This window comes from Trachypithecus francoisi, unplaced genomic scaffold (assembly GCF_009764315.1).
Source record: "Trachypithecus francoisi isolate TF-2019V2 unplaced genomic scaffold, Tfra_2.0 Contig01579, whole genome shotgun sequence".
In the NCBI taxonomy this organism is placed as follows: Eukaryota; Metazoa; Chordata; class Mammalia; order Primates; family Cercopithecidae; genus Trachypithecus; species Trachypithecus francoisi.
Window position 1 is genome coordinate 28,399,152 of NW_022681442.1, and position 15,199 is coordinate 28,414,350.

The 15,199-nt window shown below is 43.3% G+C and overlaps 1 protein-coding gene across 1 annotated transcript in view; it reads left to right on the forward strand.

The window, feature by feature from the left end:
- Window positions 1–3,002: 3,002 nt before the first annotated feature.
- The window catches only part of NT5C2 (5'-nucleotidase, cytosolic II), a 106,896-nt gene continuing 94,699 nt past the window's right edge, over window positions 3,003–15,199 (forward strand). The window contains 1 exon segment of the mRNA XM_033184125.1: window positions 3,003–3,122. The gene's annotated coding sequence lies outside the window, so the exon portion shown is untranslated.

Genomic DNA, 15,199 nt, shown 5'->3' on the forward strand with positions numbered 1-15,199 from the left:
GGATTAAATAGAATAATTCAATTTAAGTGATACTGGCACACATTAAGTTCTTTATAAATGTTAGTTTTTTTTGCTCAGAGTGAAGGAATATTAATGTAGCTTGATGGGATCAGGAAAAACAGAAAGTAACACTTCAGAGTAGGGAGAAGATGCTGAAGTGGATGTATTGAGGGTATGATTAATAGATGGTTCTCACTAAAAGGGTTTGGTGGAGCAGTAGTCTTGAGATAAAGCTGGAAAGAGAAATTCCGGTAAGCAGTTTACAAGTATGCTACATGGATTGTTTGCAATTAGAGCAGAGTGAATGACCACTTGAGGTCAGGAGTTCGAGACCAGCCTGGCCAACATGGTGAAACCCTGTCTCTACTAAAAATACAAAAATTAATCAGGCATGGCAGCGCATGCCTGTACTCCCAGCTACTCGGGAGGCTGAGGCAGAAGAATTGCTTGAACCCAGGAGGCGGAGGTTGCAGTGAGCCGAGATTGTGCCACTGCACTCGCACCTGGGCGACAAGAGTGAAACTCCATCTCAAAAAAAAAAAAGGAAAGCCACAAAATTAATGCAGTAAACTGACCTGGTGTGATGGCTCACGCCTGTAATCCCAGCACCTTGGGAGGTCGAGGCTGGTGGATCACCTGAGGTCAGGAGTTTGAGACCAGCCTAGCCAACATGGTGAAACCCTGTCTCTACTAAAAATATAAAAAATTAGCTGGGCGTGGTGGCGCGTGCCTGTAGTCTCAGCTACTCGGGAGACTGAGACACGAGAACCGCTTGAACCTGGGAGTTAGAGGTTGCAGTGAGCCTAGATCTGCCACTGGTCTTCAGCCTGGGCGACAGAGCAAGACTCCGAGTGTCTCAAAAAAAAAAAAAAAAAAAAAGAAAAAGGAAAAAAGTTAAAAAAAATTATGACAGTCTTAATCATTGTTTTGTTTTGTTTTGTTTTGTTTTTTAGAGATGGAGTCTTGCTCTGTTGCCAGGCTGGAGTGCAGTGGCACGATTTTGGCTCACTGCAACCTCCGCCTCCCAGCTTCAAGCGATTCTGCTGCCTCAGCCTCCCGAGTAGCTGGGACTACAGGCATATGCCACCATGCCCAGCTAACTTATATTTTTATTAGAGATGGGGTTTCACCATGTTGGCCAGGATGGTCTCGATCTCTTGACCTCATGATCCGCCCGCCTTGGCCTCCTGAAGTGCTGGGATTATAGGCATAAGCCACTGCGCCCAGCCCAAATTCATATGTTATACAGAATTTTCTGATTTATAAATGTGGGCAAGTGATTGTAAAAAATTGTAAAAAACACTGTGACCTCTACAGAATCTGGACCCATAAATCTGTTTCTCCATCTGGAAGGACACTTGAGAGTCTTCCAAGTTCAGTGCCTTCATTTGACAGATGGGGAAAGTGAATCCCAAAATGGTTTGTATTTTTTGTCTTTTATGCAAGAAAGCCTTCCCTACCTTTGATCCGTAAGGCTATTCATCTCTATATTCTTCTATAAGTTGTATGGTTTTGCTTTTTCACATTTAGGTTTATTGACAGTGTTTATTTTTTCTGCTTAGTTTATCTTCATTTTTATTTATTTTGATTTGGAATCTCGCACTGTCGCCTGGGCTGGAGCGCAATGGCACGATCTCCGCTCACTCCGCCTCTTGGGTTCAAGTGATTCTCCTGCTTCAGCTCCTAAGTAGCTGGGATTACAGGCGCCAGCCACCACGCCTGGCTAATTTTTTTGTATTTTTAGTGGAGATAGGGTTTCGCTACGTTGGCCAGGCTGGTCTTGAACTCCTGACCTCATGATCCACCTGCCTAGGCCTCCCAAAGTGTTGGGATTACAGCCGTAAGCCCCACTGCACCTGCCCTCGTTTATCTTTAATATGATCAGTTAGTATTTGTGTTACATGTTCTTTTTCTACCGTTGTGTTTGTCATAAAATTATCCTCTATAAATTCATAAAGACAGGACATGCTTTTGTTACGCTCTGATTTTGGGTCAGAATATTGTAGAATATGAAATTTTTGAGTTCATTTTAGTGTAAATATTTTACAGATTTCTGCTCTTCTACACTATTTTGTCTCATTTGCCTTCAAAGGTGAGTAGTACATGTATTTGACTATCTTGAAAAATATTTTGGGCCGGGCGCGGTGGCTCAAGCCTGTAATCCCAGCACTTTGGGAGGCCGAGACGGACGGATCACGAGGTCAGGAGATCGAGACCATCCTGGCTAACACGGTGAAACCCTGTCTCTACTAAAAAATATAAAAAATTAGCCGGGCGAGGTGGCGGGCGCCTGTAGTCCCAGCTACTCGGGAGGCTGAGGCAGGAGAATGGCGTGAACCCGGGAGGCGGAGCTTGCAGTGAGCTGAGATCCGGCCACAGCACTCCAGCCTGGGCGACAAAGCGAAACTCCGTCTCAAAAAAAAAAAAAAAAAAAAAAATATTTTGTACACTTTTTAAAGCAGTCATGTTAGAATCTAGTTAGGCATTTGTGTATCTCTATCTAGTTTGTTTCAGAGCTGCTAAGTAAACCAGCTAGAATAATAGTGTGTAGATTGAAATAGCTCAAACATTCTGTATCAAAATTGTAAGAATTTTGAGTTATTTTAATAAGCATTTAACTAGTATCATGCTGTGTAAATAAGACCAAGCTGTGGCTTGAAGAGTAAACATTAGAACTTCTTTTTTTTTTTTTTTTAGATGGATTCTCACTCTGTCACCCAGGCTGAAGTGCAGTAGCACAGTCTCAGCTCACTGCAACCTCTGCCTCCCGGGTTCAAGCAGTTCTCTGCCTCAGCCTCCCGAGTAGCTGGCGTTACAGGTGCCCACCACCACACCCGGCTAATTTTTTTTTTTTTTTTGTATTTTTAGTAGAGATGGGGTTTCACCATCTTGGCTAGGCTGGTCTTGAACTCCTGACCTTGTGATCCACCCGCCTCGGCCTCCCAAAGTGCTGAGATTACAGATGTGAGCCACCACACCTGGCTTTTTAAATTTTTTTTAAGATGAAGTCCCTGTGTTGCCCAAGCTGGAGTGCAGATTTGCGATCTCAGCACACTGCAACTTCCGCCTGCTGGGTTCAAGCGATTCTCCTGCCTCAGCCTCCCTAGTAGCTGGGATTACAGGTATGCACCACCATGCCTAGCTAATTTTTGTATTTTTAGTAGAGATGGGTTTTGCCATGTTGGCCAGGCTGGTCTTGAACTCGTTACCTCAGGTGATCCGCCCACCTCAGCCTCCCAAAGTGTTGGAATTAGAGGCATGAACCACCGCACCTGGCCTAACATTAGAGTCTTTCACAAATCTGAAGTCAGTAAATGCCTTTTTTTTTTCTTTTGAGACGGAGTCTTGCTCTGTCACCCAGACTGGAGTGCAGTGGTGCCATCTCAGCTCACTGCAACCTCCATCTCCTGGGTTCAAGCTATTCCCCTGCCTCAGCCTCCCTAGTAGCTGGGATTACAGGCGTGTGGCACCACACCTGGCTGTTTTTTTGTATTTTTAGTAGAGACGGGGTTTCACTGTGTTAGCCAGGATGGTCTCGATCTCCTGACCTTGTGATCCGCCTGCCTCGGCCTCCCAGAGTGCTGGGATTACAGGCATGAGCCACTGTACCCGGCCAGTAAATGCCTTTTTTTTTTTGAGATGGAGTCTTGCTGTGTCACCCAGGTTGGAGTGCAGTGGCACGATCTCGGCTTGCTGCAAACACCGCTTTGCGGGTTCACGCTATGCTTCTGCCTCAGCCTCCCAAGTAGCTGGTACTACAGGCGCCTGCCACCACACCCGGCTAATTTTTTGTATTTTTAGTGGAGACGGGGTTTCACTGTGTTAGCCAGGATGGTCTCGATCTCCTGACCTTGTGATCTGCCAACCTCAGCCTCCCAAAGTGCTGGGATTACAGGCGTGAGCCACCATGCCCGGCCAATGCCATTTTTTTTTTTTTTTGAGACAGAGTCTCGCTCTGTCGCCCAGGCTGGAGTACAGTGGCCGGATCTCAGCTCACTGCAAGCTCTGCCTCCTGGGTTCACGCCGTTCTCCTGCCTCAGCCTCCCGAGTAGCTGGGACTACAGGCGCCGCCACCTCGCGCGGCTAGTTTTTTGTATTTTTTTAGTAGAGACGGGGTTTCACCATGTTAGCCAGGGTGGTCTCGATCTCCTGACCTCGTGATCCGCCCGACTCGGCCTCCCAAAGTGCTGGGATTACAGGCTTGAGCCACCGCGCCCGGCCCAGTGCCATTTTTTTGAGCCTTGAATTACTCGTTTACTTTTGAAGTAGATTTGGTGAAGTAAATCTTGAAATAATTCTCTATAGGTCTGAGAGCTTCCAGGAAGAAAGGAAACAAACCTGTAGCTATAGCTGTCCTTAGATTTAGGATACTTTAATTGACATGATAAATGTGTGAAATTGCTACAGCCTCTGATACGTAGTGGACACTCTGAGATTTTGACTCCAAAAGTAGAGGCCTATTACTCATTTCTCCAAACATAAAGTACTGTATTGTGCTGAGGCCTCAAGTATTCAAACATCTTGCACTCAAGCATTGTAAACAGTTTATTGACCAATTTCCATGTCTCAGCCTCTGTTCTTAGCATCTTGCATTCTTGTTCCAACTCTTGTTTTGCAATGGAAGAACTGTAGTGCTTATAATTTGCTTAGTCATAGAGCTAGTTGATGTTAGAGCCAGGTTTTGAACCCAGGCAGTGTGGCTCCAGAATCTGTACTCTTAACTACAGTATAATTCTGTGACTTCAAATTTTCTAACTTCTCTTTCCTGTTTACTTCTTCGTAAAATGAGAATAATAGTACCTAACATATAGGGTTGTTCTGAAAAGTCAATGAGTTAAAATATGTACTATACTGGTTAGAATCATACATGAAAAATACTAAGTACTCAATAAATGTTGGCTGTTATTATGTTAGCATTATTAAGGCATTGAACTAATGCATATCTCTGAATTTTAACCAAATAGGTGGACTAAACTTTGAGTGCGAATTTATTTATTAAAAGGTAGAAATACTGTGGTCTGGTTATTTATGCCTTTCTGATTTTATCTTTTTAAATTATTTTGTAAGAGGAAAAAAAGCTGAACCAAAGTTGAATGGTGAGCAGGAGTCCATTGGTAAGAGAATGAGTTCTTTTTTGAAATAAAGCCGTTTTTTATCTGCCTCTTTTTTTTTTTTTTTTTGAGACAGAGTCTTTGTCTGTTGTCCAGGCTGGAGTGTGCAGTGATGCGATCTTGGCTCACACAACCTCTGCCTTCCTGGCTCAAGCAATCTTCCTACCTCACCCTCCCGAGTAGCTGGGTCTACAGGCACGCGTCACCATGCCTGTCTAATTTTTGCATGTTTTTATAGAGATGGGGGTTTTGCCACGTTGCCTAGGCTGGTCTCGAACTCATAAGCTCAAGAGATCCGCCTGGCTTGGCCTCCCAGAGTGGTGGGATGATAGGTGTGAGCCACTGTACCTTGCCCTATTTTTTTTTTTTTAAAAGTATTCAGGAATCATTACTAAAGGTGCAAAGTGTTATATATGGTCTGAATGTAAAAATTGTGCAGCTTGTTTATACCTGTATGCTTTTGAAGACCTCAGTTAATTATGGCAATGTTTTGAAGAAATAGCTCAATTATTGTAAAATGTTTTCCTTACATGCTCTCTTGTTCCTTTGTGTCAATAACCATGTTATTGTTGAAGGTCTGGTATTATTCAAAACATTCAGTTAGAAGCAACCTTAATGTGTTGATGTAGAACAAATATATAGCAGTCTATGTGATATGGCAGGATAGTAGCAATAGAATGTTGATGAGAACGTAGCAAAATTCCAGTCTTTTTTGTATGTTTTTTAAAACTTTAGCAACAGATGAAATAAATTTGTAGTTTCTAGTTAAAATTTCAGACTACAGATAGGAGCATGTAGCTGCTTGAAGAAGAAAAACAAATTGTCAAGGCAACAGGTACTGCATTTCTCACTCGACAAGATCTCTTCTCAACTTTGTTATTTTTTCCTTCAGAGAACAAGGAAGCTTTTGTTCCAAGGCCTGATGTTGAAATATTAGCAAAATATTACGTTAATCAAGCCAAGAATCTTATGTATTTGTGAACCAAGAGTAAGATTTCACGAATACTCATTTAGAGCATTAAAAGGACTTGTGCAGTTATTCTTGCATTTTCAGGCTTACACAAAAATAGGCTTCTGAAAAGCAAAGGACTCCATGTATAGAGGTTTAGTGGTTCATTTATTTGTCTGTTACGTCTACCCTGCGAGATGCTGGGGATAGAGCAGCAAATAAAACATTCCTCTTCCTTATGGAGCTTATATTTTGGAGAGATTGACAGAATGCAAACTGTCAAATGTAAGGGTTACGTGCAAAAAACAAGTAAAGTAGGATAAGAGGAGAGTGAGTGATGTGTGTGGGTAAGTGCGATATTAGTTGGAGTTTGTTAACCGTTGGCATCACTTTGGTGTGTGAACTATGAGTGTTGGCCTTTGACAGGAATGTGTAGTGCAATTTGGAACAAATGACATAAAGAACTCTGAATGAAAATAATGAAATGAAAAGCAAACAAAAAAACTTGTTTATAGGCTGGGCGCAGTGACTCATGCCTGTAATTCCAGCACTTTGGGAGGCAGGTGGATCACTTGAGCTCAGGAGTTCGAGACCAGCCTGACCAACACGGTGAAATCCCATCTGTCCTAAAAATACAAAATTAGCCAGGCGTGGTAGTGCATGCCTGTAATCCCAGCTACTTGGGAGGCTGAGGCAGGAGAATCGCTTGAATCTGGGAGGCGGAGGTTGCAGTGAGCCAAGATTGCATCATTGCACTCCACCTGGGCAACAAGAGTGAAACTCCTGTCTCAGAGAAACTAAAAAACAAACAAACAAAAAAAACTTATCATGAACTGTTTAAAAGATGATGAGAGGTAGTGAAACACTTAACATAATTTAAATGCAACAGTTTTAAGGAGTCTTCTGGAAAAATAGGCATTTTTTCATCTTAAACTATTTTATTTTGTAATTTTTATAGATTTAGGGGATACAGTTTTGGATATATAGCATAGCGGTGGTATGGCTTTTTAGTGTAACCATCACCTGAGTAGTGTACATTGTACTCATTAGGTAATTTCTCATCACTCACCCACCTCCCACCCCCACTTAAAAGTGTTTTATATATGTGTGTGTATATATACATATATATATCTCCTTTTATGTGTTTTGTGATGATAAGGATTAAAATTTACAAAATACTTTAAAAAGCTAGAGCTTATTTCACAGTGCTGTTCTTTGAGTTATAGGTGACACTGTTAACTACAAATATGAGGATTTAGTTTTTCAGCAGTACTGGTAGATAAAGTAAACTTGCATCTGACTTTCCATGTTTTTTTTTTTTTTTTTTTTTTGAGACGGAGTCTTGCTCTGCCGCCCAGGCTGGAGTGCAGTGGCCGGATCTCTGCTCACTGCAAGCTCCGCCTCCCGGGTTCACGCCATTCTCCTGCCTCAGCCTCCCGAGTAGCTGGGACTACAGGTGCCCGCCACCTCGCCCGGCTAGTTTTTTTGTATTTTTTAGTAGAGACGGGGTTTCACTGTGTTAGCCAGGATGGTCTTGATCTCCTGACCTCGTGATCCGCCCGTCTCGGCCTCCCAAAGTGCTGGGATTACAGGCTTGAGCCACCGCGCCCGGCCCTGACTTTCCATGTTTTTAAGGAGATGTATTTGTAAGTAAGTTGGTTTGTGGCTGTGTTACAGAGAGGACCCTTAATCACAATATAATGATAAAACCAAGTGGCTAACTACTATAGTTTATTGATTTTACTTGCTCATCTGCCAAGGATTGGGGTTATCAAAGACTGAATAAAATGTGGCTGTTTAGTACAATATGAGGCATACAAGTGGAGGATATAGCTTTAACTTTTCTTTTTCCAGAAACTACTTTAACGTAAGTAATATGCAATGAAAGTTGTTGTATTTAGAGACCAAAGTAAGTTTCAGGGTGGTGAGAAAATTTGAAGAAATTATTTAAAATTATCCTTTCCATTTAAGTTTTAGGGCAGTGTTCTTTTTTTTTTTTTTTGAGGCGGAGTCTCGCTCTGTCTCCCAGACTGGAGTGCAGTGGCCTGATCTCAGCTCACTGCAAGCTCCGCTTCCCGGGTTTACGCCATTCTCCTGCCTCAGCCTCCCGAGTAGCTGGGACTACAGGCGCCCGCCACCTCGCCCAGCTAGTTTTTGTATTTTTAGTAGAGAAGGGGTTTCACCGTGTTAGCCAGGATGGTCTCGATCTCCTGACCTCGTGATCCACCCGTCTCGGCCTCCCAAAGTGCTGGGATTACAGGCTTGAGCCACCGCGCCCGGCCAGGGCAGTGTTCTTAGAATGAGAATGAATGGGTTGATTATAAAACTTATAAATGCCAAGTTTTGTATTTTTTTTTTGTTGTTGTTGTTGTTTTTTTTTTTTTTTTTTTTTTTTTTGAGACGGAGTCTCGCTCTGTCACCCAGGCTGGAGTGCAGTGGCCGGATCTCAGCTCACTGCAAGCTCCGCCTCCCAGGTTCACGCCATTCTCCTGCCTCAGCCTCCCGAGTAGCTGGGACTACAGGCGCCCGCCACCTCGCCCGGCTAGTTTTTTGTATTTTTTAGTAGAGACGGGGTTTCACCGTGTTAGCCAGGATGGTCTCGATCTCCTGACCTCGTGATCCGCCCGTCTCGGCCTCCCAAAGTGCTGGGATTACAGGCTTGAGCCACCGCGCCCAGCCTGTTGTTTTTTTTTTGAGATGGAGTCTTGCTCTGTCACCCAGGCTAGAGTACAGTGGCGTGATCTTGGCTCACTGCAAGCTCTGCCTCCCAGGTTCAAGTGATTCTCCTGCCTCAACCTCCCAAGTTGCTGGGATTAAGAGTGCCTGCCAGCATGTTTGGCTAATTTTTGTATTTTTGGTAGAGATAGGGTTTCATCTTGTTGGCCAGCTGGTCTCGAACACCTGACCTCAGGTGATCCACCTGCCTCGGCCTCCCAAAGTGCTGGGATTACAGGTGTGAACCACCCAAGTTTTGTATTTTAAATACAAAATTAAAATTTCAGTGAAGTAGAAACTAGTGATTATTCATACTGCTGTTATTACCCTATTATCTACGTTGACATACTTTTTCCATTGAAAAATGAGTATTTGATTCAAACTGCCATGTGTTAAACACTTCGCCTGATAGACCTGCTCTACATATTGTTAAAGTGCTTCTTAGTTTATTCCAAATGAATTACTCACCTGACTTGAAATAGACGTGTAAAATGACTTTTTTTTTTTTTTTTTTTTTCCTCTGACGGAGTCTCACTCTGTCGCCCAGGCTGGAATGCAGTGGCCGGATCTCAGCTCAGTGCAAGGTCTACCTCCCGGGTTTACGCCATTCTCCTGCCTTAGCCTACTGGGTAGCTGGGACTACAGGCGCCCACCACCTCGCCCGGCTAGTTTTTTGTATTTTTTAGTAGAGGCGGGGGTTTCACCATGTTAGCCCGGATGGTCTCGATCTCCTGACCTTGTGATCCTCCCGTCTCGGCCTCCCAAAGTGCTGGGATTACAGGCTTGAGCCACCGCGCCCGGCCATGTAAAATGACTTTTTAAAGAGCGTTTGCCAATGTATAACTCTAGCAGCATGGCATTTTGTCTTAATGCAGAATTGTCATGAAAAGAAGTGCTGATTGCTTTTTTTTTTTTTGAGATGGAATCTTGCGCTTTTGCCCAGGCTGGAGTGCAAGGGCACAATCTCAGCTCACTGCAACCTCCGCCTCCCGGGTTCAAGCAGTTCTCCTGCCTCAGCCTCCCGAGTAGCTGGGACTACAGAGATACGCCACCTTGCCCAGCTAATTTTTTTCCATTTTTGCTAGAGTTATTGTCTCGAACTCCTGACCTCAAATGATCCACCCACCTTGGCCTCCCAAAGTGCTAGGATTTCCGGCTTGAGCCACCACGCCCGGCCTTGACTGCTATTTATATACTTTTATCAATTTGGGCATGGCGTGAAGAATGTTACTGTACTACATCATAATTCTTGAACTTTTCTTAACATTATGTTAAGTAATGAGAGGGTAATTATGGGAGGGACAAAATTTCCTTTCATTGTAGTTTAAAGATAGTGGTCTTACTACATGTGGCTATGAGCATTTTATTGGCATACCATTTTGAGGGAAAGAATATTCAGTGCACATTGCTAACCAGGCTTACCCTACAGTTTCAGTTGCTCTTTGCTTCCTGTTTTCAGCAGTTGCCTAAAGCTGTTGGAGCAGCTGTTTTCCTTTCTTTGGGGGAAGGTGATGGTAGTGGTAAAGGGGACTGTGCATGTTTTGCCTGTGAAAAAAATTTTTTTTTTTTCGAGACAGAGTCTCGCTCTGCTGTCCAGGCTGGAGTACAGTGATGTGATCTCCTGACATCAGGTAATCCACTCACGTCGGTCTCCCAGAGTTCTGGGATTACAAGTGTGAGCCACTGCCACTGGCTGAAAAACAGTCTTATTGTGGCATAATTGGTATACAATAAGTTGCACATAGAGTATATAATAAGTTTTGACATATATATATGTACCCATGAAACCATCACCATAATGAAGATATTGAACGTATCACCGCTTCTCCCCAAAAGTTTTCCTGGGCTCCTTTGTAATACCTCCTCCTCTCCCTACTTGACCTCCCTACCCCAGGGAACCACACTGATCTGCGTTCTGTCAGATTAGTGTGCATTTTCTAGGATTTTATATATATGGAATCATACACTATATACTCTGTCTTTCACTCAGTGTAATTATTATGAATTTTTTAAATGTTTTGCATGTAAATACTTTATTCCTTTGTATTGCGTAGTAGTATTACATTGTATAGATGTACCATAAGTATTTTTATCCATTCACTTGTTGATAACATTTGGGTTGTTAGTAGTTTCTAGCCATCACAAAGCTGCTGTGAACATTTGTGTATGTTTTTTTTTTAAATTTTTTTTTGAGATAGGATCTCTGTCACCCAGGCTGGAGTGCAATGGCACGAGACGATCTTGGCTCACTGTAGCCTCAACCTCTTGGGCTCATGTGATCCTCCCAAGTAGCTGGGACCACAGGCATGTGCCACCATGCCCAGCTAATTTTTCAATTTTTGTGAAGACTGCATTTTGCCATGTTGCCCAGGCTGCTCTTGAACTCCTGGGTTCAAGCAATCCGCCCATCTTGGCCTTTCTTTCTTTCTTTCTTTTTTTTTTTTTTTTGAGACGGAATCTCACTCTGTCGCCCAGGCTGGAGTACAGTGGCCGGATCTCAGCTCACTGCAAGCTCCGCCTCCCGGGTTCACGCCATTCTCCTGCCTCAGCCTCCCGAGTAGCTGGGACTACAGGCGCCCGCCACCTCGCCCGGCTAGTTTATTTGTATTTTTTTTAGGAGAGACGGGGTTTCACCGTGTTAGCCAGGATAGTCTCGATCTCCTGACCTCGTGATCCACCCGTCTCGGCCTCCCAAAGTGCTGGGATTACAGGCTTGAGCCACCGCGCCCGGCCTTGGCCTTTCAAAGTATTGGGATTACAGGCATGAGCCACTGTGCCCAAGCCTGTGTTCAAGTCTTTATATGGATATGCTTTAATTTCTCTTGGACAATTACTTAAAAAGGCTGGGACATATGATAGGTATATGTTTAAGTTTTAAAGAAATGGCAAACTTTTCCAGAGTGCTTGTGCCATTTTTATTTTCTTTCCAGCAGTGTAGTAGAATTCAAGTTGCTCTACATTCTCAACAACATTTGATACTGTCTGTCTTTTCAATTTTAAATATTCAAATAGGCATATTTTGGTATCTTACTGTGTTTTTAATTTGTATCTCCCTAGTGACAAATGATGTTAAACATCACTTCATGTGCCTATTTGCCATTTATATATATTCTTTGATGAAATGTCTGTGCATATCTTTTGCCTGTATTTTAATTCGATTATTTATCTTATTATTGCATTTTGAGAGCCCTTCATATATTCTGGATACAAGTCCTTTTGTCAGATGTATGTTTGCAAATATTTTGTCCCAAATCATAGCTTGTCTTTTTCCTCCCAATAGGAGAGAGAGAGAAAACATCTAATGGAAACAATATATAAATGCAATTTTGTTTTAGTTTTTTAAGTTCTTTCTTAGCCATGAAGAGGGACTTAGAACAAATTAAGTATACAAACAAGATTGCAGAGACAATATTTTAACCTCCTAAGAGAATAAAATATTCTGAATCTTTTGCGTGTGCACATAAACCATAATATACAGAACAGATTAATATGATGTATATATGCCAACCCTGTGGTAGGTTGGTTTATTGTTTATTTTTTTGTTTAGAAATTGGGTCTCACTGTCACCCAGGCTGAAGTGCAGTGGTGTGATTGTAGCTCGCTGCAACGTCAAACTCCTAGGCTCAAGCGATCCTCCTGCCTCAGCCTCCTAAGTAGCTGGGAGTATAGGTGCAAACCACTGTGTTACTAAGTACAAAAAATTAGCCGGGCGTGGTGGCGTGCACCTGTAATCCCAGCTACTTGGGTGCAGTTGTTGTTTGTGTATGTGCAGTTGTTGTACATACAACTTTCTTTATTTTGTATATCACTCCCTTACTTTACGCAGGTCTCTGAACAAATATTATCTCCTCAAAGAGGCCTTCCCTGGTTTTCCTACCTACAGTATTGTTACAGGAAAGGGGTCCTGATCCAGACCCCAAGAGAGGGTTCTTGGATCTGACGTAATGAAGAATTTAGGGTGAGTCTGTAAAGTGAAAGCATGTTTATTAAGGAAGTAGAGGAGGCTGAGCACGGTAGCTCACACCTGTAATCCCAGCACTGTGGGAGGCTAAGGTGGGCAGATCATTAGGTCAGGAGTTCGACACCAGCCTGACCAACATGGTGAAACCCCGTCTCTACTAAAAATACAAAAATTAGCTGGGCAAGGTGGCGCGTGCCTGTAATCCCAGCTACTCAGAAGGCTGAGGCAGGAGAATCACTTGAAACTGGGAGCCGGAGGTTGCAGTGAGCCAAGATCATGTCACTGCACTCCAGCCTGGCCTACACAGCGAGACTCCATCTCGAAAAAGAAAAAAAATAATGTAGAGGAATAAAAGAATGACCACTGTGTAGGCAGAGCAACCCCAAGGGCTGCTGTTTGTCCTTTTTTTTTTTTTTTGAGACAGAGTCTTGCTCTCGCTGCCCAGGCTGCAGTGTAGTGGCATGATCTCGGCTCATTGCAACCTCCACATCCCGGTTTAAAGCAATTCTCCTGCCTTAGCCACCCAAGTAGCTGGTATTACAGGTGTGCGCCACCATGTCCAGCTAATTTTTTGTATTTAGTAGAGACGGGATTTCACCATGTTGGTCAGACTGGTCTCGAACTCCTGACCTCAGGTGATCACCCGCTTTGGCCTCCCAAAGTGCTGGGATTACAGGCGTGAGCTACTGTGCCAGTCGCTGCTTCTCCATTTTTATGTTTATTTCTTGATTATATACTAAACTAGGGTGAATTATTCATGCCTCCCCTTTTTAGACCATATAGGGTAACTTCCTGATATAACCATGGCCTTTGTAAACTGTCGTGGTGCTGGTGGGAGTGTAGTAGTGAGGACAGCAGAGGTCACTCTCATTGCCATCTTGCTTTTGGTTGGTTTTGGCTGGCTTCTTTATTGTAAGATATTTTATCGGCAAGGTCTTTATGATCTGTATCTTGTGCTGACCTCCTGTCTCATCTTGTGACTTAGAATGCTTAATCATCTGGGAATGTAGCCCATTAGGTCTCAGCTTTATTTTACCCAGCTGCTACTCAAGATAGTTGCCCTGGTTCAGATGCCTCTGAGAGTATGACCGTTGTCATTCTTTATTTTCTTGCCTTATTTGTCTTTTTTTTTTTTTTTTTTGAGACAGTCTTGCTCTGTCCCCCAGGCTGAAGTGCAGTGGCACGATCTCAAGTCACTGCAACCTATATCTCCTGGGATCAAGCGATTCTCCTGCCTCAGCCTTCCGAGTAGCTGGGATTATGGGTGCGTGCCACCACACCCAGCTAATTTTTGTGTTTTTAGTGGAGATGGGGTTTCACCATGATGGCCAAGATGGTCTTGATCTCTTGACCTCGTGATCTGCCCGCCTCGGCCTCCCAAAGTGCTGGGATTACAGGCATGAGCCACTGTGCCTGGCTTTTTTTTTTTTTTTTTTTGAGACAGGTCTTCCTCTGTCACTGAGGCTGGAGTACAGTGGCATAATCGGCTCACTGCAAGCTGTCTCAACCTCCGCCTCACTGCAGCCTCTGCTGGGCTCAAGCGATACTCCTGCCTCAGCCTCCCAAGTAGCTGGGACTACAGGTACGGACCACCATGCCCAGCTAATTTTTGTATTTTTTGTAGAGATGGGTTTTCGCCATGTTGCCCAGGCTTCAAATTCTTGAGCTCAAGTGATCCGCCCACTTTGGCCTCCCAAAGTGATGGGATTATAGGCATGAACCACTGCGCCTGGTCTATGTACAAGTTTTATAGTTTTAGATTTTACATTTAGGTCTATGATCCATCTTAAATTTTGTGTGTGTTGAGAGGTGTGGATTAAGTTCATTTTTCCACAAAAGGAGACCCATTTGTTCCTGCACAATGGATTATTCAGTCATTAGAAGGAATGAAATGTGATATGTGATACTACATGGATGAGCTTTGAAAATATTATGCTAACTGAAAGAAGGCAGACACAAAAGGTCACATGTTGTATGATTCCATTTATGTGAAATATCCAGAATAGTTAAATCCAGAGACAGAGTCTAGATTGGGGGTGGAGGGCATAGTGGGGAGAAAGTGCGTAATGGATAAGGGGTTTTATTTTAGAGTCATGAAAGTATTTTGACACTAAAAGGAGTTGGTGGTTGCACTAAATGCCACCAACTTGTTCACTTTAAAGTGGTCAATTTTATGTGAATTTCCCCTGAATAAATTATTTTTTTAAAAGCCACAGAGGTGATTTATATTAAAAAGACTTACCCTGGACAACATAATGAGACCCTGTCTGTACACAAATTTAAAAAAAAACATTAGCTGGGTGTTGTGGTAAGTGCCTGTAGTTCTAGCTGTTCTGGAGTCTGAGGTGGAAGGATCACTTGAGCCCAGGAGTTCAGGGTTACAGTGAGCTATGATCATGTCACTGCACTCCAGCCTGGGCAACAGTGAGACCCTGTCTCAGAGGAAGGGAGAGAGGAAGGGAG